A 27,722-nucleotide genomic window follows, 5' to 3' on the forward strand; every position below is an offset into this window, starting at 1 on the left:
CAGACCAAAAATGCCATTTAACATTGATCAAAGCCAATGTAACTACTTAACACAAATTCATGTCAAATCATTGATAAACAATAAAACTATGTAGTTTTTTCTCTAAATTTTCTGGAATAAATTCCAGATTTGGCAGTTTTAGCTTTTAATTGTTCCAGCTGATTTCTAAGTTTTTATATAGCTTTTTGGTAAATGTTATTGAACTCAAGATACTGAAGGGTGTCTCAGTGGATTCCTTTGTTTAAAGCTTTACATAAGGAAATTACTTAAACACATTTTACTACAGCAGCATTATATTCATTGTTCCTGCGTGACGAGCCCTGGGTTTTTTTTGAGTTGCTTTGGAGTATTTGGGTTCTTGTTAGGAGCTTTCTGTTCATTTTTTCCTCACAGTTTTTCATTATTGTTAGGTTGACACTGTCATGATCTCCTGTCCTGGCTCATAATATTCTCCTTTTCTCCTTCTTGCTTATATCTCTCGCTAACTCAGTCATCCTCTTTCCTGTCAGCCTGAAAGTCTGTGTGACAAACCACCAGATAACACCAGCATTTTGTTTCAGGGGCATTTTACACACCTGGGGGTAATAATAACACCTGCTTATAATCACTCGTCAACAGCTATTTAAGTTGGAGGAATTTCTTCAGCTGGTCCCTGGGTGTTGAACTAACCACATTAGTGAATGCCTGCCTCGTTGTGCACTGCAGTTGAGCGCTTGTGTTGCATGGGACGTCAGATGTCCCATGTTTGAGTCCACCCTCACCCACTGGTTGTGCCAGATGTTCTGATTGCTGTTTTAATTGTATTATCATCCTAGTAATCTTGAGTATTCAAGTTCTAGTCATTAATTATGAAGTTTTGGATTCCTGATTTAATGCCTTCATTGTCCTAATACAGAGTTCAATTTATTGCTTTATTGTCCAGTCTTTGTCTTTTTACTTTCCTTTGTATTTCAATTCAATTCAGTTTTATTCTTTTAGTGCCAAATCACAACATCAGTTGCTACAAGAGCTTAATTTTGATAAGGTCTGGTTTGTTATTTTTGTATGTTGAGCTTTAGTTTTATCTTAATATTTGATTTCTGATAACTATGTAGTTTTCTGATAGTTTCATAAGCTCATTTTAATACTGTACACCACTAATGCAAGTTTTGCATTTCTGGTCATTAGTCATTAGTGTAGTGATTTACACATTCACCTAACGAGTTAAGGACTCCTTGTTCCAGACCTTCCCAAAGTATGGGGCCCGCCCCCTAGGGGGGGGCGCAGAGCCATGGCAGGGGGAGCGAGGTATGAAAAGGAAAAAAACTAAACGCTTGGACACTGCTAGCACGGGGCGCCCACAGAAACGCAAAGCAGGAGATGAAGCATAGCTGAATATGTTTCCAAACCAACTTCATTCTAAGCCAAAGACTAGAAAATATGGTGAAGCAAATCTTCCCTTTGGCTTCACCTGCACAAGTGCCAAGGTAGGTCTCCCCTGCAGAATTGGTTTTCCCTTTGTCGGGAGCAGTGCTGGGCTCTTCAAATCACGGACAAACAGTATCCCACATTCTTGATTTTCAGTTCACAAACACTTGTTGTAATGACTAACTACTCCTGACATTTTGGAGATGTTAGATCTGTATAGAGTAAAGTTACAATGGGATACAAATAATATCAGGCTGATCCTGCCAAATTTGTTCCCTCGGTTCAAATCACGGACAAACAGTATCCCACAGTTGTTTGTTTTTAAACCCATTTTGCACAGAGAGGCATTTTTAAAAAAATGTATTGATAGCAATGTTGAATATTATTACACAGGGAAAAATAATAAATAATCACACCATGATGCCTCTGCCTTTGTAAATGGAGGGACTGTAACTGCGTGTAAAACCTGAAGACAGTCAGATTAACAGTAACAGTATTTCGTCTCTATCTGCCATTCTGAAATTCATCTCAGGTAAACAATAACGTGTGCACAGCGTAAAGTGAAAAAAGGCACACACCTTTAACGTTGCGTGACGAACTCTGTAAAAGCAAAAAAGGAGTTTTAAAAAAATCTCCATTTTCGGTGATTCCAAACGCCATTTAGGTGTGGACGAAACAGCTGCGTTTTCAAAAATATCCGTGTAGGTGTGGACGTAGCATAAAAGAGTTAGTAGTTTATTTTCTTACTACCTGCAGATTACTTGTATTTGCTTAATTGTTTACTAAATGTTTGAGGTGTGAAATAAACCGCAATGGAGCAAAATATGGGTGTGTGTGGTTGGAGGATGTGTTAGTGCGTGTGCACGCGGGTGGGGGGGGGGGGGGGGACATTTTTCATGTAAAACAAAGGGGGGCCCAGCAAAAAAAGTTTGGGAGCCACTGCCTTGTTCAATCCTGGGAGGACACAAATTCCCTTACGGTTTGTGTTACAGAAGGACATCTGTTGAGAAAATCTGCCAAATCAAATATGTGGAGCTACCTTTTGTGGTGAATAAGGAAGCAGCCAAAAGCAGTAGCTTCATTTTCTGCTTTGAGTTTATTTGTTCTCTGCTGTTACCTGGTCTCTGTGGTGTAAGTGTAAGTCTTCTTTTATCCATGTTTAATTATGTGTTCTTTGGGTTGTTCCCTAATTTACTTTTCTTGGATGGTTTGGCTTCGTGTCTGTCTCTTCCTGATTGTCTGCACTTGTGTCTCGTTCCTCCAGGTGTACCTTATCCCACCAATCCCTCCTCTCTTCCTTGTAATGGTTTCTCTTGTGTAATCCTCGGTGTATCCTCTTATGCTCCTTCACATTTCCTAGTTCACTGGATTTTAGTGTTGTTGGAGTTTTTAATGAAGTTTGGTCTTTATCAGCCTCCTATAAACACACACCTTTTGTGAAATATTCTGCCTGGAGTTTTCTGTATTTGTGTCTGCCACATCCACACTATAATCTATACTACAATGACTTTATCATCAAGTTCTGCCACTTATTGGCAAGTTATTACATAAGATGGAAAATACAGCAGTAGTTTCATCTCATCTAATTAGCTGTGTTCTTGGCATTCATGTTTGTTTTGTCAATGACTGCATGGTGCATTTCATTGTCATGGTATTGCATTTTTTCCTGTCTATGTTCAATTTATGAAATGTTATTTTCAGTATAGAAACATGAACAGAAGTTGTGAAAATGGCAGTCGTTCCCATGCTATCAGTTTTTTTTACTGTTTTTTTCTTTTTTGTTTTTGTTTGTTTTCATGTATTTGGTCGTTGAATTTTTCATCGTCACTGAACAAAAAGTCATAGTAACACTTCCATCTTTTCTGTCAGCAGAGTCAGTTTCTTCCCTCTGAAGTCAGTGTAGTATCTCTGGGATTTTGGACTATAGCTGATATCAAAGCTGACTGATAAAATGATATAAACCTTCAACTCGCTTACATGTATGAGCACACACATACAAACCCTCTCTCAAATGCACCAAAATATATTCTGCCTTAGGCATTAGTGTCAAACTCACCACACATACCACACAGGCTCACAAGTTCAACTTATGTCTTTTTATAAATCTTTTAAATGGTCAACCTTGACAAGCCTCCTGTTTTATAGAAAAGCCCCCTCTTAGCTTTACAGTTTTCTTTCTTTCTTTTTTTTTTTTCAAACATACAGAGTACTTCCCAGATGGTTTATGACGAGGAAGATTTGAATCCTTCGTTCTGACCTTGACTGGTTGAAACACACTATGGTTTTTGTTTTTTAGGGGAGCTCTCAATCAGTGCTGGAAGGTGTATGAGTTCAATTTCAGTGTGTGGGCTGAATTATGTCAGTGTAGTTTCAAATTTGCTGTTGATTGATTTCTTTTTTTATTAACCATCCTTTAAGCAACATTAACTTTATTACTGTGCTATACCTTCATTTAAAAATATTTTTTAACTGCTATATTAATTTTGGCATAAAATGATTAGCATCTAATTTCTTTCATTTCATTTGACTGCTGTAAAAGGCTGGTAAAAAGAGAGGAATAGAGGGTTGATGAGGACTTGTTACCAGCCATTCATTATCTTTCATGAGTGTCAAAACTATACTAATTTGGTACATTCTAGTTGGCCACTTTTTCAATTTAGGCAAAAATTCTAACCGGAGTACTAAAGATTACAACTGGAGGTCCTCCGTGCTGACAGCAGTCAGATTGTTTGGCAAGAAAATTTGATCACACTGGAGATGTTTTTTACTAACTCTTGTAGAAAAACAAAATCTTGTCATTCATATCCCACACAAACACTTTGCAATGAATTCCAGATTAAGTTTAAAATAAGAATGCGTGCAAGGCTAAGCAGTGCTAGCCAATAGATCCTCCTGTTTGGCTGTTACTCTGGGAAAAGATGAGAAAGACGGTGATGGAAGCGTGACTGGAGCTGCGATGTAGCCTATATAATATTTATATTGTACGAACGTGATAATTCTGTATATTGTAATAACGTGATATTATATTGTTCAAACATGAAAGGTATATTGTTAGAACAATATACTTTTCACTTTTCTATTTTTCGCTTCCGTACTACGCTTCCATATCCAAGGCTTTTCAATGTGGCCTCACAAAATTATCACAACTACAACAACCATAAAAAGAGTTGGATAGACATTGCTGCTCAATCACAGCTGCCTGGTCAATGTTTTTCATTAGTAATTTAGCAAAGTTGACGGTGGTGTGTGTCCGCTACTTTGAAACACTTGGGCCGCTCTGCCCGCCACAGTTTCAAACTGGTCATGTGACTGCATGGCCACATCTGATTGGTAAAAATGTTACCGGAAACTCCACTTGCTGCATGTTATCTAATGTGTTAAACTAATTATATTTTTATAAAGTAATGAGTCAAATTTTGCAAATGTAGCGGAGTAAAAGTACAGTTTCTTCTTCACAAATGTACTCAAGTAAAAGTAAAAAGTATCGTGCAAAAAAGGTACTTTAAAAGTACTTTTTTTTTTCAAAAACTTACTCAAGTAAATGTAACGGAGTAAATGTAACTCGTTACTACCCACCTCTGTAAATAAGTCATAGAAATATGATTCACTGAGGTTTGAGGGAAGCGGTGTAATGCTGAATTTCATACTGAAAAAAGCATATATTATTGTGATCATGACAGTTAATGGGATTTGTGATAGTTGGAGTGTTTATTTACGGCATGTTTAGAGCTGAGTTCCTTTCTTCTTCTCAATAATAACACCAGTATTTTATTGAAACCAAGCAGAACCAAACTTAACTGAACTGTGTTTCAGGTTTTTAGTCACATTCCTACATGGAAAATGGTACATAATTAAAACGTCTCTGCACACAGAGAGATTTTCATGCAGTTTCTCTTTTTCTTTGCTCTTTCAGAGCCATACACATGTAGGAATGTTTGATGGGTTATGTAATACTAAGTTTAATAAGTACCTCCTGCCTCACACAGCTTACCTTCAGCCAAAGACAACCCAAAGTAACTATATAAACATATGGAGCTCAGGATCTGATGGTAAATAATGTTTATAGGTCTACTGCACATCATACAGGTGAGCTGTTACAAGCAAATTTCTTGATTATGGTGTTGGCATAATAATGCAGCTCTCCTCTGGATAAGCCCTGCACTCCAGCTGAGTCTCAGTCCTCAGGACTACACACAGGCTGTATCCCAATTCAGGGTCTGCAGCCTTAAAGTACGCATTTCAAGGCCGAGTACGTCACAGCGGCGCGACGAAGGCTGTCCCAATTCAAAGGCTGCTCAAAATGCGGCCCTGAAATGCGTCCTTCAAATCCCTGAATTTTAAGGCTGTGGCAGTGTAGACTTCGTGGCCCAACATATCCCAGAATGCATAGCGCGGCGGTGGGTGTGGATAATTTTGCCGAAAAAAAACGGCGGATGAGGGGCAGCCGAAGAGTAAACTTTAAGTAAGTACTGAATATTATGTCACTAATTTATGTGCAAATGTTTAATAACGCAGAACATTAAAACATTACTGTTGGCAACATGTTGGTATAGTTATGTGACATTAGTGACGTTTGTACTAACTTGGTTTTAAAGCCTTTACTTTAAAATATACACCGTTCAATAGCTGAGCTTAATCTTACAGAGAATGATCAAAGCTCATGTAGAAAGAAAAAAAAAATGAACAAAAGATTTTCTCCTTCATTTCTGTCAAACAAAGCTGTATGACACGTTTCCAGCTTTTAGTATCATGGTTGCTAGGCAACCTGGGCAGCGCAACGGAGGCTAGACTGTCCCATTTCACAAGCCTCGCACTTCCGGCCTTAGCGGTCTTTGAGTACGCGGCCCTTGAGGATCATTGAGGCTGCGTACTGTAAGGCTGCAGACTAGGGCTGGGTATTGTCACTGATTTCTAGAATCGATTCAATTCCGATTCACAAGGTCCCAAATCGATTCGATCCACGATTCGATTTACTTCGATTCGATTCGATTTAAATCTGGGAAATTTTGACAGTCAGAAGTATAATTCAGATCAGAACATTTACATATTTTTGTATCTATAAAAAGGAAGCTGACACTCGCAAGACTTTATCCAAGGTGTGAGCATCACAGCAGATGCCTTTGTGTCAAAGTAGCTGAAGATAAAACACAGAAAAACATGAAGGTGATTTTCCTGGCCTGGGATTTTATAAAAATATTCTGCAGTACATCAAAAACGAAAGAAAACCATTAATTAATGAACATTACCTCTGACGTTACAGCGGTTTTATTAGACACACGGCTAAGCATTTTGCATTTTGAATAATATTAAAAAGTTTAAATTTGTTCAGTATTGAACAGCAGAAATGAGGTTTTCTTTTCGGAAGAATGTAAAAGGGAAAAAAACAGCGGCCGACAGCGCCAGTGGCGTGTCTAGAAAATTTTTGTTGGGGGGGCCAGGTAGGGGCACAGATTTGGAGAAGGGTGGCAGATTTAATTGGCAGATAATGTTTAAAAAAAAAATTCTACCAACCCTTAACCATAATTCAATAATCCTATAAACCTAATAACCAAATGCACTTTTAACTCTTATTAGAATGAGATTTTAACCACTACGGTGCAAAGTTTTTAGATACTGCGTTGATAAAGTACAAGAGATACAATCAGTGCTTTGTCAGTGTTTACTCAGCAGTCAAGGACAACAATATTTGCATAGTATTTTTACTGACATATAGTGCACATATGTTTTGGGCAAAAACATTTTTGAAAATTAAAATACGAACATTTGTAACAAACAATTGACAAATTAGCCAATGCCAATGCAAAACTTTATCTGCCTGTTAAAAAAAGAAGATAATCTTCTCACAAACTGGTGTTTGATTTTGAAACAGGAAAAAAGTGGGGAAACAACTGAAAAGACTAACATTTGAATGAAACCTGAAAGCAAGTAAATACTTTCTATGCTGCCTTATCGTAAACTTTGGTAATATTGATAAAGAACAACACTGGCTGATGATAAAATACAGTCAGCTGGCATGGTGACACTGCCAGTATTAACCTGCAGGGCTGGACTGGGACAAAAAAATTGGGCATTTTTACTACAGACCGACCCACCAGGTAGTAAAGCCATAAAGACTTTGACTGAAAACAAACCCTGTTGTGACAGTGATGTACAGTCTTGTTGGTATATGTATGATTTCTATACATTTTACGTCAGATAAAAACTTTGGTTGTAAGATTTAGATAATTATTTAATAAAAACTAGGTATTTTAAATGAGAATAAGAAAGAAAAGTATTTCTTTGTGCCCACCTTTCCCTGTTAATGCCCTACCTGGCCCCCTGGCAAAACTTTGCTAGACCCGCCCCTGCACAGTTACCAGCTGTCTGCTACATAAAAAAGGATCCTGGTGTTATTTGTCTCTCAGAAACAGTTCATAACTTCCCTTCAACTCATTCATGTCACCTAAAAGGTAAACCTGTTTCTCCATCACCTGTTCAGCTCTGATGGTGCAGAAAGGACATCTCCTGGTTTCATCTTCATGTTTCCCTCTCACCACATATCTAAACAGACATCATGACCAGCAGCTTTACAGCTGTGGCTCCAGCAAACATCAGCTGATACTAGAAATTAATATTAAATACATTCTAACAACAGCCGATCAAGCTTAAACGTGCTGCTGTTGTTTAGCGCAACATCTGCTGGTTTCCTCTTTCTGGCGCAAAGTGGGCGATAAACAAGAGAGAAAAGCCGATCAGCTGATCATTGATCAGTTTCATGATTGAAGTAGCAACAGGAGAGGGAGGGGGAGAGAATGGGAGAAGAGGCAGCTGTGCAGCATAAAGACAGAATAAATCCAGCTTTGTGTCTTTTTTCCATTCTAGCTAAAGTCCGGGACAAACTGCGTCTCTTCTCAGCTCAATACGAAACGTGTAATATTTTCTCTGAATGAGGGACCATTCCATTTTTTTAAGGAGCCGTTGGCAACTCTACTAACTAACCTTATGAATAAAATAAAGTTCACTATCAGTAACATCATAGCACCCACCCAGCTGTATAAAAACTCCGTCAAACTGGCTAGAACGCAGTATGAGTTATTGCAACTGACAGTAAAAAGTCAGCAACATGAAAATAAACTCCACCTAAACTTGGTTTATATCTGACCCAGATAGACTGCAGGTCATAACTTCTTACCTGAAGTTCAGTTCACCTGACACTCGGACTGGTGGCTGCTTCGGGTCTCTCCTCCTGCCTCCCCTTCCCTCATCCACCTGTTGCCTCTGTGGAAGCCCCGTCATAGCCACCACCAAACAACGGAGTTATTTCTACACATCGACCTGCATCTGGCCAATCCACCACCTCTCATTGTTCATGCCATTACAAAAAAAATAAAAAATAAGTCACTGGGGATCAGAGATGGGCAGTAACGCGTTACTTGTAACGCGTTACTGTAATCTGATTACTTTTTTCAAGTAACGAGTAAAGTAAGGGATTACTATTGCAAAATCGTAATTAGATTACCGTTACTTTCCCGTAGGAACGCTGCGTTACTGCGTTACTAAAACCGTGATTTTTTTTGCGAGAATGTCTCATGACAGTGACGTAAGCAAGTGCGACGTTGGTGACAGCAGCTGTGTGCAGATCAACAATGGATAATATATCGAGTGCGGGAGAGAGTATGAGCGTGCAGCGTTTAAAGTGTGGAAGTACTGACCTTACTTTGAGTTTGATTCCATAAAAAGTGACAAAAACATTAGCGTCCATCGTGCGTGGGAAGAAAACTTAATTAAATGTTTTGCTTGATGCATAAAGTTAAAAGATTAAAACTGATAAAACAAGTTAAAAAAAGAGACTTTTCCATTTGATTACATTTTGTATGATGGATTATGTAGAAAAAGTAGAATTGGGCTGAAAGATCTATCACTTTATCACCTCTTCAGGTTGTAAATCGTGTTTTTAAAAAGTAACTAAGTAACTAAGTAATTAATTACTTTTGAAAATAAGTAATCAGTAAAGTAACGGGATTACTTTTTGGGGGGAGTAATCAGTAATTAGTTACTGATTACTTTTTTCAAGTAACTTGACCAACACTGCTGGGGATATGCCCGGTATGCCCGATGGCCAGTCCAGCTATGTTAACCTGCAACCAAATCTGCAGCTCCATACAGCAATGTTACGACTTAGATTATATCTTATAACGCATAACTCTTATGTTAGCTGCCCTCAGTAGCATACTGTCTGAAATATTCCACAGCTGCAATAATTCTTTAAGTGTTATTTTTTTCCTTGGTATTCTAATTTCACCGAAGTTTACTAAACTCAACAAACTTGATATTACTTACCGGGACATTTATTCTGTCCTCATTTTCTTTCACCGAAAAATTGTTTCCTGCAGTGCCATCTTTCGCGCTTGGCTCTCCTACCTTTGCTAACGTGATGCGCATAGCGCAGAAGCGATGCTGCATTCACTTACACTCGGATATCTGAGCGTCACCGTGAAAACATAATCGGACATTTGATATTTGATTGAATTTTATTGTTTTGCCTTTGGGGTGGCACCTGGGGTGGCCAGTCTGGTTTGGGGGGTGGCCTGTGCACCCCCAGGCCACCCCGCTGGACACGCCATTGGACAGCGCTGTAAACAACAGTAGACTTGTGCATAACAAGCAAGCCAATAATGAAGAAAGCGAAACTGTTCGAGAGAGAGAGAGGGTGGGAGGGAGAGAGGGGGAGGGAGAGAGGGAGAGAGAGAGAGAGAGCTGCGCATCGCAATGGAAGCAAAACAGTAAAAGAGTGAATTCATGACGATGTTTATGTGAAGCGTTTGGATCTTCTTTAGCTGCTGGTTCGGTCAATATTGTTTGGAGAAAGATCAAACTAACAGCTTTAGAATCAGCGCATAAAGGGCGTGAACACAAAGCGCGGACCCGGATCAGCGAGCTGTCGGCTTTCAGCCCCGACTGTGAGAAAGGCGACATCTAACTGATTCTGATCCGCGGGTCGCGCTGTGTGTTTAAGTCTATGTGCAGAATCCCTGTACCTGCTCTCATTTACTGTTTGGTGGTTCTTGAAATTTTGTGAGATGTCACCAGAGATTCTGGCATTTCGGACAAAATAAATTTATATTAAAAAATCGATTCAGGATTTTAATGAATCGATTTTACGTTATCCAAGCCAGAATCGATTTTAATCGATGAATCGATTATAAAAACCCACCCCTACTGCAGACCCTGAATTGGGATACAGCCACAGTCCCCAGCAATTTCAATCAGAAGAGATTTGAAAAACACATTGATTGTCCTTCAGTCACCTCTCATTTATCTTAATTGCTGCACTGTTTTTGGAATGAAACGCATGCAGAACCTGAGCTTCCACTGTATTATTTTTTGTTAGGATATCACTCGCTCCCTTGCTCTCCGTCATCAGGTGTTTTAGTTTTTATGCAACTAATCCGCATTGCTCTTTGTAGGTAATTGCTGAAATGAACAGAATGCATATTTGTATATAAATTAACATGTTGTTAGTAGATCACACAAAGAACTGAATTTCAACCACTTACACCAGCTGTAAATATTTTATTTCCTTCCTTGGAACAAAAATTATGGAGTGTCACTCTACACCTCTGTATTTAGTTGAATAGATGTGCCAGAAAAGGAAAGTGGCCAGTAAATGTATTTTTTTTAATGTAAATACAATAATATAGGCCAACGTGAATTGTTTTTAGTAATGTTGTTTTATGCACAACATTACTATGAATGATTCTGTATTGAGACGGAAGGTTGGATGTATTTTCTTGGTTTCCATTGTGTGCTTAATACCACGCTTGAAGGAACATGTTTAAACAGCCAGCTGATCCCAACTCTTTGAGGACAATTATTGATTAAGACATTGGCTTAGATTTAGTTCAGCTGATTTTGTTGCTGGATGTGTAAAATAAGAATTTATTGATTAGAAAACACATTGCTGGAACAGCAATTTGTGGGCTGCTTGAGATCAATAATAAAAGATGCTTATGCTCTTCATATCTGCTTTAGTACCTCTGATGTTATTATGTATTGGAAAGGGGAGTGGATTAAGATTGATCGCAAGTATAAGAGGGTAGATAGATGCACCTTTTATGCATTAGTGATAATTTGATCCTGTACAAAGCTTTCTCGTCATCTTCTCTCTAACTGTCAACACTTTAGGTTTACTGATGAAACGGGGGATTTCTTACTCAGAGTAATCATCTGATTAAAATGCCACCACTGCTTAACTGAAAAACACACATAATAGATGTTTATTCCTTTATCAGCTTGAAAAAGATGCATCATTTGCATCCAGTCTGATATTGGACAATTTCTGTGGCCACGGGAATGAAAACAGTGGTAATGTTCAATACTTAATTTGCTGGACATTAAATTGGTGCTATCACGTTATCTTCCCGGAGGCAGTCTCTGTTATTTCATCCCTTTATCATTCCTCTCTGACATCACTGGCTCCAGCGTTTCTCAGTGAAGGAGACTTTATCTCCTCCTGGTCTGGTATTCTTTGAGGTTTTTCATTTTCTCTCTTTTAGTTCTTTTTCCATTTTGTCTAGCCTCCAAGGTAAAAGAAAAGAAAAGACAGTTTTAATTTGTTTATGAAGCTCTGAAAGTGATGCTAATTTCATTTAAAAAAAGAAAAAACAGAAATATGTCCTTTGGTAATGGTGGTTAAACCACCTATTTATTTATGTTTGTTCAGTTGTTCTTTTAATCTTTATTTAATTAGACACTTTAATTAACATTAAAGTCTATTTTTCAAGAGCAGACTGAGAATCACAAAAACCCAATTAGTACACTAAAACAACAAAACCGTAGATTAAACAAGGAATTAATCAACACAGTTACAAGAATAATAATAATAATAATCATGAAACTTTAAGGCTATTTAAAGAAGCATGCTGTATGAAAGCAATATGCAGTGAAATGTTCATTTGAACCCAGTTCCACCAACTAGTTTCAGGAATTTGCTTTAAGGAGTTTTGGTACAGCAAGAAAGAAGAGACATAAATAGAAGCAAACTAACGACTGCCAAAATTACTTGTAATTACAATAATGGCTTTACTCTGAATGTTTTTTTACTCCTATTTTAAGGCTAAAAGTGTAATCTGTACATGTATGCAAAAAAAAAATCAAATAAAAAAAACAAACAAGATTTGTTGGTCCTATGACACACTTTTTTATCTTTATTATGATTGCAGTTTCCAGAAGTGAAAAATATTTCACTTTTAAATTTTCTTTTAATAAATTCTTTAAGCTTGTGTTGCTTATTTGGTTTCTGCTGGAAGCCTAATTCGTAGCGTTGTTGTCACTAAAGGCAGTAAGCAGTTTTTTAACACCTTGATTCAGAGACAAACAATTGCACTTCTAGCTAAATCACTGCCAGTAATGAGTGTCATCCACATTGCATTGCATTATGATATTATGTAATACCTAAGGTGAAAAAAAATCTAATTTTAATTACTTTTTTATTCCTTGCCATATAGAAAAATTGCATGATTGGCAGATTCAATAATAATATGTTGAACGGGGTCTGCTGTGAGCTGCTTAACGTCAGCAAAAATAAATAATCAAGCAGAAAGCCCCTGAACAACAAAAATAATAATTTGAAAAATAGCAGTTATTGCATGCTGGTCTTTTTGTTTGCGTTGCAGTTTGGTGAAGCTGAACAAAATTCCTATCAAATATACTTGATGCCGTTTTTCTTTTCTGCTGTCACTGTGTGTAGTTCTGTTGTCAGCACTCTACACTTTAGCTAAAATCTCTCTCTATATTCCTTCATGTTACTCTGTTAATGTGACCAGTACAATAAGTGAATGCATGGGCCTGCAACTGCTACGCTCCAAGTAAAAACCTCCTAGATTACTGAAAGAGACAGTTATAATGCTCCCATAATGCAGGATCTAATTAGTTGCTGGTACTGAAGAAAAAATAAAAATATGCAAACTTGTTGCCTTAGAAAAAATAAGTACAGTTTACAGTATAGTTTACAGTTTGCAATATAAAATAATTACTGTATTTTCACGACCATAAGGCGCATTTAAAAGTCTTATATTTTCTTCAAAAAGTACGGCGCGCCCTATAGCGCAGTGCGCCCTGTGTGTTGTAAGGAGGACGTAGTAGAGAACACCATGAGAACGCTAAAGGGTGAAGTGTGGGCGTTGATCGTATATACCGGACAATCGCACATACCTGTCTAAAAGGACAGGTATGTGCATTATGTGGAACATCGTTGTTTTAACAACCCTGAAAATGGCAAAGAGACACGCTTATGAAGCACAGTTTAAACTGAAGGCCATCAGCTATGCGGAGGAACATGGAAATCGAGCAGCGGCGAGAGAATTTAAGATTAACGAATCGATGGTTCGCAAATGGAGGAAGCTAGAAAACAAGCTCCGGCAGGTCAAGAAAACGCAGCTGAGTTTCCGCGGACATAAGGCAAGGTGGCCCGAGTTGGAGGAAAGACTCGAGCGGTGGATCATCGAGCAAAGAACGAGCGGGAGAAGCATTTCGACGGTCACCATTCGGCTAAAAGCAGTTTCACTAGCTGAAGAGATAAACATTGAACATTTCCAAGGAGGTCCGTCTTGGTACTTTCGTTTTATGAAACGGTGCCATTTTTCCATCCGGACCAGGACTACGGTAGCGCAGCAACTTCCAGCGGATTATAAGGAAAAGCTGGCCATCTTCCGCTCCTACTGCAGCAAACACATCGGCGACAAAAACATCCAGCCCAGCCACATTACAAACATGGACGAGGTCCCGCTCACTTTTGACATCCCGGTGAGTCACACTGTGGAGAAGAAGGGGACCAGCACGGTAGCGATACGCACAACGGGGTATGAAAAGTCTTCTTTTACTGTTGTGCTTGGCTGCCATGCTAATGGACAGAAACTGCCGCCTATGGTGATTTTTAAGCGAAAGACTTTGCCTAAAGAGAAGTTTCCAGCAGGAATCATCATTAAGGCAAATGAAAAGGGCTGGATGGATGAGGAAATGATGAAAGAGTGGCTGAGGGAGGTGTATGTAAGGAGACCAGGTGGTTTTTTCCACGCATCACCATCGCTCTTAATCTGTGACTCTATGCGTGCCCACCTCACAGCCGATGTGAAAAAACTAGTGAAACAAATGAACTGTGAGCTTGCTGTCATTCCGGGAGGCCTGACAAAGGAACTCCAACCGCTGGACATCGGTGTGAACCGCCCGTTCAAAGTAAGGCTGCGAGCGGCCTGGGAGTGATGGATGACCGATGGAGACCACAGTTTCACCAAGAGTGGAAGGCAGCGCCGGGCGAGTTACGCCACAATTTGCCAATGGATTGTAGATGCTTGGGCTAACATGTCTGCTGGCACTGTTGTTCGAGCTTTTGCAAAAGCCGGCATCATTTCCGAGGAGCCGCACGGCACGGAAAGTGACTCTGACAGTGAAGAAAGTGAACCTGGCATGTTTGATGGAGATTTAGCGCAGCTGTTCAATTCAGACACAGAGGATGAGGACTTCGATGGGTTTGATTGATGATAAAAATGTGAGTACCAAACTTTGTTTTGCTCCTGCTTTATTTTTAAATACGCACACTTGTATGCTTGTGTGTTGTTGATGATGATGATTACCGGTAATAGAAATGTGAGTAAGGTACCGAACTCAGGTTTGCTCCCGCTTTATTTTTAAATACGCATACGGTACTTGTATGCGCCCTATAATCCAGTGCGCCTTATGTGTGTGTTAAATACAGTAATGGCACACATAACTGAGACTGCGCCTTTTAGTACAGTGCGTCTTATGGTCGTGAAAATACGGTAGTTCAACTGACATAAACATTTAAATTTCATCAGTAACTTTATTTAAATTTTGCTTGATTAAAAATTCTATGCAACTTAATCATCACATTACATGTTGTCATCCTTGAATTTAGAGATTTCTAAATTCTAGCTCAATAACACAAATTTATTAAGTATAATAAAAATAAAAGTAAAATTAATAATTAGAATGTTTCTTGGGCTGGTTTAACAACTTTTATTTTCTGATGCAAACAAGTGCTTCCAACATGTAAATCAATACTTGATACTGATCTCATCTGTATAACACTGCATTATAATGTCATGCTAAAAAAAGGATTTCAGAACAGCAATAGAAAAAAGAGAAATCCTTGGAATTCTGAAAGTTCAGCGGACTGACAGAATAACAAACAATCACTGAGCTTCTCAGTTTTTGACGTAAAGCATATCACTTCTGTCAAACATGGTTTTACTATAGCTTGGGTGTGTATGGCTGCCAATGGAAGCAGCATACTGACATGTATTAATGATTTCAAAGCTAACAGCAGCAGCAGGATAAATGTGGGGGTATAGTAGAATATACTGTGTGCACAGATTGAAAATGTATCAGAAAGCACTGGATGGCACTCCCATGGTTCTAGGTCTTAAACCCAGGTTTGGGGTTTTTTGCTTTTAAATTGTGGTTATTCCAATGTTCACATTTTCATAGTTTTTTTTTAGTTCTAACTTATGTTAGTAATTTTATTTGTTTCCTCAGTCTCATCCTTTTGTGCCTTTCCCCTTGTCAAGTTTACCCATGTGTCTGTATCTTCCTATTTATTGTTTCTCACTTCGTTTTTTTTTCCTCCTGAGTCAAGTTTTACTTTTCTCCTCATGTCTTGTTGTCTTGATTTTTAACATCTGTGTCATTATCCTCTTATTTCCCCGATTAATTTCATGTGTAATAAATATTCTGATTAAACTCGTGTGTATAAATAGTCCTGTCCTTCCCCTCAGTCTTTGTCTTGGTGTCTGTTTCCTTTGTATCCTCTTTTTGCAATTCTTACCTCTGCCTGTCTGTAACACACGTACTCATTCATACTTGCCCTCATTCAGAAGTACATTCAACATCAGTATTGAGCTAAAACATTTAACCAAAGTAACAAAAGAAGGTTATTAAGATAAAGAGGTGGGAAATCTTCAAATGAGTCTATTTGATCTCAGTCTGACTGCGTGTTGGTTCACCTGTGCACCAGAGAGACTTCCCGTCATATAAAAGTTGAATGTGCCTGCAGTAAAAGCCTGTAAGAGAATCACCATTAAATGAAAATACAATGTGCCCTCCATTAGCTATTGCTCAAAAGCTTTAGGCAATCACTGACTGTAAAGGATTTAATATGAAGGCTGTGATAAGTACTTACTATACTACTTTAACTGTAGAGTAGCCACATACTTAGCGGTATCAGCACTATGAGTACAAATAAAAAGTCTACCTTAGTTGGTTCAATCCTGGTGGCAATGGAAACCTTAAAGCTGGAAGCTTATTAATTTAAGATAGTATCCATTTTTCTATTTTACGTTGAATATGCTGACACACAGAGATTAGAAGATCACAAAACCTTTAACAACCCAAGTATTTTCTGTTCCAGGATGAATGGAAAAGGAGTGAAGTGTGAAATTACTGAAAGTGTACGGTAGCAGATCGTTGGAGTGATCCTTGCATTACAATTGATTGGTTAATTACTAAGTCAGTGCTGCTCACTTTAGTTCAGAATTGATCAAACTCTTTGCTTCTGTCATTCTTCAAAGGCTCTACTTCCATTTCCTTTGCCCTTTCACTACACTTTCTTTCTACTTCTTTTTTCTTCTCTTCTGACCTCTCCTGTCATCTTCTTTCCTCGTCAGTTGCTGCATCTTTCTTCACATCTCACTTTTGTGATTAAGTCATGCAGTCATTTCTCCTCTCAGCTTTCTTTACTTTTCCTTTATTCAGAGTAACTCTATAATTCAGTCTGAGGCGTAAGATGACGTTTTGCATTTGGAATTTTCTGAATCTCTTGATTATTTTGGTATTTGTTTCTGAGCAGGTGTGAGTTGATGCATGCCCATCTTAAATTGCCTTTAAATGTGATACTTATCCTCTCATTCCTCTTTTATTTTCTTGCAGGGAAAGAGATGTTGGTCAGATTACATTGAGCACTGAGCCTAGACTTAAATTCATAAAAGGTTTTTAAAAATTTGAGTTTTCACTGTATGCCACAAAAAGATAGAACATTTCAGCGTTATTGGTGATTTTAAAAAGCCTTTGACAACAAACATGTGTCTCTAATTTTTACTTTTTGTATCTATTCAGCAGTATCTGCTGCCCAGATACAAACACTCTACTACTGAATAAAAAGCTGTAATTTAAAAACATTATTCATGTGCAGGCTTTTGTTCAACGATGCATGTTAACCCTATGGAACTCCAAAGTGTTCAAAATTAAATAAATAAATAGGTCAAGATGAAATAAATAACTATGTGAATAAATAAGACACAGATATGTAATGTGAGAATGATATTGTGAAATAATGGAACACATTTTGAAAACAATGCTCATTATTGTGAAACATATTACATTCTGCTATATATATTTTCTTATTATTGTGAAATATTATTTCATGGTCATTATTTTTCACAATAACAGAGATTATTCCTGAGGCATTTTATTTATTTCCAGCCGTTTTTAGTCCAAAATGACCTTTTTTCAAAGTCAGTCTTTATTTCAAAATCCCGTTTTTCCCGATGGTCTATTTATTTCATAATGCGACTTTTCAGCAGAATGACTTTGTCTGTCAATCAAGAAAGACAGGGCGGAGCCAGTTGTGTGATTGGTTGCTCCTTTACTCAGACATAAGTAATAGCACATGAATTGTCGATTTAGGTTTAATGGTGCAATGCATCTCCTATGCAGCTGGCGGCAGTATGCAGCTCAAAATAAACTTAAGGCACCGACAAATGCAAAACACTGGGCGCGAATAACGTCACAGGTGTATCAATTCTTGTGAAGGGCATGGCTGCAGGAAACAAGTCCGTTTCTGAGTTACTCAGAGAACTTGCTAACCGCTTAGATTGAACGTCTTCACCTCAGTCTGCGTATTGCAGCAGTGTACTGGAGATGAAGTGGTCCCTGGTCCAAGTTCTCATCACAACCGCACAGTGTTAACGTTAGCAAATGCTAACGCTATCACAGCTAGCTCCACTCCACGAAACGCTGTTCAGGGTAAGTAACGATATGTTATTATTGCTTGGTTAGTCTGTCTGTCTGGCAAAAATGAGCTTTTTAATCAGTTTAGTCACAGATTTTTTTTAATACTGTTTTTTATCATAGCAAAGAATTCTATAAATTAGGTAAGAGAAAATAATTGTCTTCTGGGTTAATGTCTGTATTACTATTTACATTGTTGTAGGTAATAGTTATTCATGACTGTTTTAAAGTGGCTTATCTTCTGTGCTAATATGGAAGACAAGTAATCTATGTGAAAGAAAAGAAAGCAATTTTAGTTCAACGTAGTGATTTTGTAAGTGGGTATAATTTGAAAATGCTTTTACTAGTACAGTGGATGTTCTTTAAATATTTAACATTTAAAGTGTGTGTCACTTTACAGACTCCAACTTCAGTTTTGGTTTGGTCTCACCGTTGTAGGTCATAACACAAACAAGTCGTCAAGTCAAGCAGCTGAGGAAAGGGCTTAAGGAAACCATGGTATGGCCGCTTCTGACAGAAAGATCAGACATCATTCCTCCTTTCTTACCAAGGGAATCAGAGACTGCTCCCTGTTGTGAGGTAAGGTCAGGTCACATCTTTTAACATCTGAATAGTAAAGCTATTTGGTTAATTTATGAAGGATGAACATTAATTGTTGACACAAAACACCAATATACTGTTTTGTATGCTTGGGTTAGTTGAACAGCTGGGTTACATTTAATAAAAATACACCTAATGTTGCTGATGCTCTTAAGACTACAAGATAAGTAAAGCTATAAAATGACTGTGGCCTGCCACAGAAGATGAAGATGAGGAAGAAGAGGAATGCTCTCGAGGATAAATGCAGAGTGGCAGGTTACCTTCGGTCCTTCATTGAAAATGGTAAGTCTGCTGCGATAGGTATTTTGCCATTGGTTTTCTCTGATTATACTTTGGTAAATTACATACAGTCCAGTGATCTTGGGTCATTAACAAAGTACACTATAGTAGAGCTGGGCGATATGAGATTTTTTCATATCACGATATTTATTTTTATTTATTTTTTTATAAAAAGGACAAGAGCGGTGAGGTCTATCGCAATAGTTTAATTTTTCTATTGAGAAAAAGTTATTTCGCAATACATATCGTTATCGTTCTATCGCCCAGCTCTACGCTATAGTATAATTTTGTTTTGTTATTTGCTCCATGCAATACATAAGAGTGGTGGCATTATCAGTTGCACTAGAATTGTATGTAGACTACTTTTAGCTTTGTTAACATAAAAATATCTATAAAAGCTACAACAGCAATTTGAGTGGGGCAAAAATGTCTGGTGCCCTGTATGTAAGTGGTCATCTTTTATGGTATTTCTCCATAAAAGATTCAAAATAATGAATATAGGATGTCATTATAGTTTAAAACAATCTTCTGTTGCAGCATCTTGTGCACAACAAAAAGCCCTCATCAAGTTTTGGACAGGATGGGAAGTCTTGCCAAGAAATGACTGTGGAAGTGGTCAACAGCAATCTTCCAAAGTCTTCCACCGGTTTTGAAGTACTACGTCTTCCTGCACACTACTGTACCTATGAGTCATTTCTAATGGACATTCAGGTGTGTCTCAACTCTACTGACTCAGGTTTTGGTCTGGTTTACGATTGATTCCATAACCACATGGTAAAATTAGACCATTTCTTCTTTCTTGCATCACATTACTGTACTCGGTGTTCAAAGAAACGGACAATCTAGTGAGTTCTAGTTCTTTTTAATACACTTGACAGTGAAAAATACAGAGTACAGGTGTGCATTTATGGCTTTTTTAATATAAACTGATGAAGAGTTCAGATATCAAAATCAGTTGTTCACTGTACATTATAAATTACACAATATGTTTTGTTTATACTCGCTACTGATACAAAAAAAATTTCTAGAAAAAATTATTTGAATTAAGATGTTACACTACTGTACTGTGTTCATTGTATTAAATCTGCTCAGAGTTGACATGTACTGTATATCCAACCAAGAAATGAATATCATTAAAGTGACAGCTGTATAAAACAAATCCTGTTTTATAGCCACTCACTGTTTTGTTGAAAATGAAATTGGTTATGCTGTTTTGAGTCAGTATTAGCTACAAAGCTGTAGAAATTTAAAAAAAAAAAAAAAAAATCCTCCTGACATAGAAACTGATTAAATGTAATAATGTCTTTCTACAAGTGATTTTGAAGTATTGGTAGCACAGCAGGGTCTTGTTCATTCAGTGCATCTGGGAGCTGAATCTCAGGAATAGTGATCTCATTTGATGGGCAGCGATTATGTTGTCCTGTCCAGTCCACACCATAATCCTCATCAACCTGAAAGAGCATGCACATGTTTTAAATCTAAACTGAAGAGGTGTTTCCTGCAGCTGTTCCTAGATGGACTTATTGAGTCTGCCAGGGCCTATGTGAGTTGCTTAGGCATTGGCTACCAACTAATTATTCATTCACCCATTCTAGGTCAGGATTGGTTCTCTTCAGGTATAACAAATTTAACTTTGTTTAAAGTATTGCCATCTATACCTGACAGGTGGGATAAAAGAGAATGGCTTGGGAGGCGCACAGCAAATCTCAAAGTTTTCCAATTAATGCTGAAAGAACCAAGGATGTAAATGTATTCTTGTTTTAGCTTTACCGAAGACACCAGAGAAAGTATATCTATAATGCTGCTGAAATAGACAAAACCATTTCAATAAACTCGCTATTTAACATCAACCTTGTTATGCGTTATCAGAGAACAATCAACTGCAAACAGCAATGAAACATTCAACTATGTACTATTTAAAGCACTAATGACCCTGTTGTCTAACAAGATGTGATAAGTAAGTAGACTGTGGAAAGCTGGTGGGTCTACTCTCTGTGTAAAAGGTTCCTACAGGCTCCACTGACCCCAGTCTCCGAGTTAACACACTAACAGCTAACACTGCTAAACGTGTCTCAACGCCGAGATGGCGCCGATAGCTTTAGCCATAGCTGCCCCACTTAGTTTAGACAGTAACAAAAAAAAAGTAAGCGATAATAATTCATTGTCAAACGTCATAATTAAGGTCAACACCTAAACAATGCTGTGTACAGAATCACACAGGTGCTCAATTACAGCATAAACTTACCTTAGACCTTCCTCCGTCATTTTCCTCCTAATTGTGCTCGGAGACACAGAAAATGTATCGGCAATTACCCCGACGGTTATCCCGGACAGCACTAAAGTCCTGAGTGCTGCACCGGGATTTCTAGACGTGGACGGCCAACATTTGAAGACTGTTCTTCCTCGGCGTATTCCAAACGAACACGGTGCTGAATTGATCTTAACCCTTTGACAATGCTGTCATCGATGCGAACATCTTGAAGAGCAATTATCATCCCAAGCATTTCAGAAACATCTAAACGACTCAAAACAGTATCTACAGGTAAATGATCCCTCTCTATCTGATTTGATTAAATGAGCAGAACTGGCTGAAGTTCACACCAGTCCGCCATCCTCCGTGACTTTTGACCTAGCACGCTGTTGCTAGCTGCAGTAGCCGTCCGCGGAGCCGGTATCCAGGAAAACTAGTCGATGGTAAACGATAAGCCAATAGGTGCAAAGGTCCAGCCCACTTACATTGATTGACAGACAAAGTCATTCTGCTGAAAAGTCGCATTATGAAATAAATAGACCATCGGGAAAAACGGGATTTTGAAATAAAGACTGACTTTGAAAAAAGGTCATTTTGGACTAAAAACGGCTGGAAATAAATAAAATGCCTCAGGAATAATCTCTGTTATTGTGAAAAATAATGACCATGAAATAATATTTCACAATAATAAGTAAATTTATATAGCAGAATGCAATATATTTCACAATAATGAGCATTTTTTTCAAAATGTGTTCCATTATTTCACAATATCATTCTCACATTACATATCTGTGTCTTATTTATTCACATAGTTATTTATTTCATCTTGACCTATTTATTTATTTAATTTTGAACACTTTGGAGTTCCATAGTTAACCTCCTCAGTGGAGGTCATTATGTGATTGGTTTGGTGTCTGTTTGTTTATTTTCTCTCTTAGCTAAATAACTCAAGAAAATACAAAAAAATGAATTTGCATGTGAACTTTAACAATGATGGCGTTTGAACAAACTTAGAAGTAATAAACATCTGGAATTGATTAATCAGGAAGCATTTTTTTATCACCACAAAATATTTTGCAATAAATTCTTACAAATGCATGTCACAATTCAAATAAGAAAAAATAGGATCCATCATAGGCAGACCAGATCCAGATGCATTTATGGATCCAGGGAATAAATTTATCCATGATGTACATTTTCTTTTTTTCTTTTTTTCAGATTTATGCAGACTTGGACTGCTGTCGTCTATTTATACTTCATGTGTCATTTCGTCAGGGTTAGAGGTCAAAGATTAAGAAAAGGGGCAACAAGGGATGATGTGATGATTCTGCATGATCAGAAAGAAAATATGTACACTTCTGTAGGAGTAACTTAGCATGTACACAACTGCACAAGGTGTGATCAGGTCAGGGATTAGTTGATGTTTGCATCAGACACCAGCTGTGGTTCAAAAACAACCCATTAGGCACCTAATGGAGACAGGGCTGCTCTCTTTTTCCAAAGTTACCAGCCACATGCTAATGATCTGTACACAGCAACTTAATCTCTAAGTAAGCAACCAAGAAGAACCTTACAGTCAAAAACATGGCCATTTTCTGAGGATTTGTCAGTAAAGTGAACATTGTTTTGTGACAGTTTACACCACTGTGCTAATATATAGGGCTGTACCTTGGCTTCCTCTCTGGTAAGCCGATAGTACATCTTACTCTATGGTCTTGTAGCTATTATACATTGGATTTGTGCACCATTAACAACTACATTTCTGTTTCATCCCCAATCTCGTCACCGTTTTACAGCAGTTTTCTTCTAAAAGTTCTCTCACCTTCATTTGTTTACTGTATGCCACCTGAGAGTGGGTTTGTGTTGTTGGTCTAGTGAAGGCACAGCAAAATGTGCTGTGCCTCAGTGCCAGATTGAGAAACTTGTGGCGATTTCTGTGGAGGAACATATGTGGAGGTGCTTTAAACAAAATCCTGTAGTTTTATATAATGAAAATAAAAAATAGGGGAAAAGGTTGTTAGTTTGTTAAGGATCAACCAAATGAAAAATTTCTTTAAAAAGTATAACACAACTAACATGGGACCATGTAATCAAGAGTCTCTGGGGGATTTGGATGGAGAAGAATATGACACACAACAAAGATCACCACGTGGAAATGCATGAAAGAATGAATGAACTGGGTAAATCCTTAGGTGTTTGTTTATGAGAATATGAACAAGATATATACTTATTATGTGTCTCAATTTGGTCTTTGCTATCCCTCTCTAGTATTTAGTCAGACGCATGCCTTTGTAATGTGTAAAATAGTATTAGTTACTGGTAAAAGTTGTGAGCATGAATTCACTACCAAAATCTACATAATCAATCTCATCCTCCTTCCTTGAATGTAAATAGGGGTTTTTTTTTGCACTGCATATGAGCTACAGTGAATAATAGCATGTCACTGGGCATCTCCGTGTCAAATGATGTGTCTATATGCCTGCATAATGGACACATCTGTTTATCGAAAATAATCCTATCAATCTTTTTCTTGCCCTTATTCTATGAGGACTTCCCTTTGTATACAGTTTTTATAATGTACATATTAAGATTCGATCCATGGTGTTGCATATTTTTATGCTTAAAGTTAGACTACAGAGTTTGTTTTCTATAAAAACAGTCTCATGAAGGATTGCATTCATACAATACAAGCCAGTACATACTTTTGTTTAAAAAAATGTAGTTTCATTTGGATGGAGGTCTTTATTTATTTATTTTTTTTACCTTTGTACTATTAACGTAACCATATTCTTATTTAAATACAGCTATTATCAATTACCAGACATGATATGTCTGTATTTATACATGTTTGCATGTCTGTATGTGTGTGCAGCTGTTCTTGAACACACCTAATGTAGTGGAAACTCTGCAGATGGGTTTTGAATACTTTGACATAAACCTGTTTGTCTGTTAGCATATTTTATCAATGAAATCTCACCCATGCAATCATGAAACTCTGCGAATGTGTAGTTTGCATTAAAATGAACACTGCATTCATTAAGCTCATCGCGACCTGGTCTCTAGCTTAAGTGTGATTCTGAAAGCTCAGCATTTGAGCTATTTTACAGTGCAGCTGACTTAAGATCAGTAACTTTTGTTTACAATTCTTCTTTTTTTTTCTTTTCCTTTTTTTTCTACAAACTGAGCCATTTAAATCAAGTACTCATTCATTAATTCGTTTTTTCGCTTGACTGTCTAAATGCTTCTGGAGATTATTCATAGTGTCATTAGCAGTTGAATAGATCTTTTACTATCTGAAAGAACAGATTGAGCTCATATATGGGTAGTTACAACCAAAATCAGTTTGACTTGACTATGTCTGTACCATAGCTTTATTTAAGTCAGTGGTTCAACCCACTCACTCAAAACCAACATGAGTCAGGTTGTGTCAGTGACTGAGCTGCGTAACATGTTTTCTTTGCTTTGTTTGATGTGATTTTTTTTTTATAAACTCAAGTAAACAAAACTGTAAGAAAGAGAAGAGACAGGGGAGTGAGGAGGGTGGAGAGAAGAGAGAAGAAAAGGCAGGAGGGTAATTCCACACTATGATCCAGTGTTTGATATTTAACTTGTGGCTAAAATCAATACTTTATGTTTGATGAGAAACACACAGCCTTCCAGCTTGACTATTTACTACAGCTTCCTACAGCTTTCTGCCACACAAACAATGACTAAAGACATATTTGCTACTCAGTCCAATAAACAGTCTATAAAATTGGCTCTGTAAGTATTTGGTTAGTGATATCATTTCCATACCTTTGCCTCTATTCATCGCTACAGTATAAATTAAGCCATCCAGATGGCTTCAGATTTACTTTAATTAAAAATACTGTCCTCACAATTTATTAATCACAGCAACTGTACACATGTAGCCTTGAGATTTTCATAGGCTCAAATTTAAATGAACAATTAACAGATGAGTAGCTTCATCGCCGGGTGTTACCTGCTTGTCTTTTGATTTCATGGCACAGCTCCTCAATGAATGCTTCCATATGAAACATAATTGATGTCAACCATGTATTGTTAGCAACAAAAATTTCTGGCACAACTTCACTTTCTTCCAAGGTGCATGGAGAGGATGAGAAACTAACAACACAGGAACTCCAGCAACACTTAAAGGTAAAGAGGAACAACTTGTACCAACCTTGTAATGTTTGAAGAATTTTGATCATTATATCCTTGGACAGGGGGTGGATCTGACTCAGTCGTTATAGTAACTGCAATTTAGGGTTTAGGACAAGAATAAGTCAGGTCAGGCCACTGTTATACCATATTTTCCACACTATAAGGCACACTTAAACTCCTTTAATTTTCTCAAAAATTGACAGTGCACCTTATAATCCGGTGTGCTTTATCTATGAATTCTAGTTTTGCTTACTGTCCTCGAACCGATTTTATGTCAAAAAATGTTTTAGTACGACTTTGGTAAGCTACAAAACTGCAATGCTTGATGGATTGTCGGAGCATAATGGCTACCGTAGTCAGGAGCCTCGCGGACTTGGAGTAATCTGTGTCCAAAACTCTGTCAGCTTTAGGTCCACTTGATAAAAGTTAATGTGAGGGTTTCCAAGGGTCAGGGACAAATGCAATTGCATGGCAGGATTTTGTAAACGGACCAATTTTCAGTCAGGAGAACAACTGAGATAATCCATCCACATTATTAAGTTAATCATTAACATACTGCAACAACATGGGAATAGAGCAGCTGCAAGAGAATTCAATATTAATGAATCAATGGTATGGAAGTGGAAGAAGCAACAATTATGAGTTGAGTGAAGTTTAGATAAATAAAACTTTTGTTTCGTTTAATGCACCTTATAATCCTTACTTACTTACGTATCATAAACCATTTTCACAAATTAATTCATGCATGTCAAAAGAATCAGGTCGGGACATTGTTCAGATTTGTTCTTCCTCGCATGTAGCACACAGCAGACAATAATCCTCATCAGCTACATTCTCTCTTCTGGAAACACTCTGTATAGTTTCAGCAACAGAGCTGCCTGATAAGAGCTAGAAGAAATTACGACATAGGAATCCCAGTCAGCTAGCTGTGAATGCACTGGACTATTCCTGGCACTATTTTCATGTCAGCACACATCAATGCAATCAGACATCACACAGACTTTGTAATAGGGGGCTGTGCTGGACATTTGGGTTTTCACATGCACCTTCTTCATTTGATGTCTGGAAAAGTTCACTGCTGGAGTGCATGTGTGAAAATGTATGGCGTTATTTTTGTGCCACTATTCTGAGCGCACGTAAAAAGAAATGTGAGCACACGTAAAAAAAATTTGCAGGTGCACACACACACACACACACACACACACACACACACACACACACACAATAGCAGCCCCACTCGCTCAGTTTTTGCATTTGCTCTTGCTCGCAATGTGTTGCTTGCGCTCTCAACATTTCTGCCCGTGCGCGTTCAACTCAAAAATATATATATAATATAAAATATAGCTAAGGCCTAAGACCTTACACTATCTGTCATTTTTAGACAATCTGATGCCTTGATTATATAAGGAAAATCACAAAGAGACAGGATGAGGTGATGACACTGACGCAAAGGGACCAGGGAGCACTCAAACATGGGCCAGTGCAGTAAGGACTGGGCCTCAGCATAAGAATTTTGCAATCTGCAATCAGAGTCATACAATATTATATATATTCAACATCAAAGTGTTTAGGAAGAGTTGGCAGAAAAGCAGACTTACAGAAACTGTGAATTAAGGGCCCAGAGTGCCTTTGTGTACTTGAGGCTGTTTCACTGTCAAGCTATTAAGCCCCCATGGACATGGGTGTCTGTGAGTGTGGACATTAGAAATGGGACATTGTCTGAAACAGTTTTGTTGATATCACAAAAATCCTGTAGATGTCACTCTTTCTACTGTTACAATAAAAAAACAGCTCAATAAGCATAGTTGGGATCAGATTCATTGCTCTGTATATCTATTGTTTAAATATCCCTGCCTCTTTTTCCTCTTCCTCTACAGCTCTACTGCTCCATGCCATCGTCCCCTCTCCTTTTTCTGCCGCATGCTTATTTTTCACAGTGACACTTCTGTGGAAAGGGCAGATGGATGACCTACACATCTTGACTGTAAAGATGAATTACCAGCCTTACCAAATCACTCTT

At 37.8% G+C, this 27,722-nt stretch overlaps 1 long non-coding RNA gene across 1 annotated transcript; it reads left to right on the forward strand.

The window, feature by feature from the left end:
• The first annotated feature begins 18,192 nt into the window (after positions 1 to 18,192).
• Positions 18,193 to 19,878, forward strand: LOC309692216. The gene is made up of 4 exons (XR_014272248.1): positions 18,193 to 18,423; positions 18,847 to 18,987; positions 19,209 to 19,290; positions 19,825 to 19,878. It is a non-coding gene; the product is annotated as an uncharacterized lncRNA (long non-coding RNA).
• Positions 19,879 to 27,722: the final 7,844 nt, after the last annotated feature.

Source organism: Aulonocara stuartgranti (assembly GCF_965226115.1).
Source record: "Aulonocara stuartgranti genome assembly, chromosome: 2".
Taxonomy (NCBI): domain Eukaryota; kingdom Metazoa; phylum Chordata; class Actinopteri; order Cichliformes; family Cichlidae; genus Aulonocara; species Aulonocara stuartgranti.